Here is a 1,551-nt window from a genome sequence, read left to right as displayed (position 1 = left end):
GCTGGGCTTTTACCTGTCTGTGCCCAGGAGCCAATTTCCTTATAATCCGTCCATGGTTTGTGTGTGATAGCAGGCTCTAACCCCACGTTTTGAATTTTAACAATGCAGTTTCTTACACCCTTGGAGTCTCACCTTGGATGTTCCTTCTACTGAGAGAGAGAAATCTTACTACAACCTTGATGGGCCCCACCAATGTTTTTGCATGAGTTTGGCCTATTTTTTTCCATTCATGAACACTTATCATTTCTGCTTTTATTTCCTTCATTTCTTAAGCATGTCCTTGGTTTTAAGCCTTTTGTGTGCGTTTTTGCTTCATTCCAAACTTTCATTTAAGTTTATTTCAGTGCACAATAAAGCAAAACAAAAAAACAACTTGAACCGTCCTCAGTATCGAGTAATTCATCAAGTCTTCATGTACCTTTTAAGTTATTTTGTGGTTGCATACAGATGTGCTTGAAAGCGCAAACTGATCTGCATCATCATCATCATCATCTCTGTATGTTGATATTAAAACGTATTGAAATAGATGGAAACCAGTTGTTGTAAATATGCTCTTTTGGCCTCTTGCTGAGAGCTAAGATGAGAACATGAACACGACTCTGTCTATTCAATATCAAGATGGTTAGCTTAGCTTAGCATAAAGACTGGAACTGGCTCTGTCTAAAGCAGCAATGCTCCTGGCCAAGAAATAACCCCAGCACATAAAACCCCAGTAAAGCCACAACTTGTTGTCTTTACACTTCAGCTTTTGTACAGATTAATCAAGTGCGATATAATGCATTAGTTAATTAGCTTCAGAGGTGCTGGTAAGTAAACGTGTCACTTGTGGACAGTCTTTATGCTAAGCTAACTGTCCTCTAGGTTGAGCTTCACATCTAACGAGCAGATTTGAAAGTGGTATCAATCTTCTCATCTATCCCTCAGCAAGACACTGAACAAACTTATTCACTTATATGTTGAACCATCTCTTTAAACCAGCGTTTTAACGTCAGATTGATTTCTTGTCCATCACGCGCACATGTGAGGATTGAGGGAAGAGGATGAGACAGAAGCCGACCGATAATCACTGTACTCTTCCTCGCAAAGAAAACCATCACTCCGTCCTTTCAAGGAACAGACCGGCGTCGTCTCTTATGGCACTATAGTACATTATATTGTCATTTTCTATAATCAACAAGTAATAGCAACCTTTACTTTGCAGGAGCAACATCGAGGAGCAACGTGACAAATGTGTATATGAAGAGCAACACACTCAAACACAGGGCTCTGCATTTGAAGTTACACCTAGAGCTGTGGACCTCAGACCTCTTTATTTAAATGATGAATGGTTTTCTGTATGTTTACGCTGCATAATGTCACTCCTGGGCCCATATGTATGTGCATATTCATTTCTGAGATATTCTGCTTGCATAAGCTCGCCTGCAAGGGTAATTGTGATGAGGCCTTCAACACGAGAGATACTTCAAACAATCAAATTATGAATGCAGATATCCCGGTCAGAGTCTGAGTGGTGAAACGATTTGCAGTGGTGGTTGTGGGGGTGGGGTGGGG

At 40.6% G+C, this 1,551-nt stretch overlaps 1 protein-coding gene across 1 annotated transcript in view; it reads right to left on the bottom strand.

Moving 5' to 3' along the window:
• Positions 1 to 1,551, bottom strand: part of trpm5 (transient receptor potential cation channel, subfamily M, member 5) — an 18,475-nt gene that overhangs the window by 7,397 nt on the left and 9,527 nt on the right. The gene's annotated exons all lie outside the window — the stretch shown is intronic.

The sequence above is a fragment of the Seriola lalandi genome, unplaced genomic scaffold, assembly GCF_002814215.2.
Source record: "Seriola lalandi dorsalis isolate HSWRI2012SDOR001 ecotype SW California unplaced genomic scaffold, Sedor1 jcf7180002054929, whole genome shotgun sequence".
NCBI classification, from domain to species: domain Eukaryota; kingdom Metazoa; phylum Chordata; class Actinopteri; order Carangiformes; family Carangidae; genus Seriola; species Seriola lalandi.
This window is presented reverse-complemented; position numbering and strand designations above follow the sequence as displayed.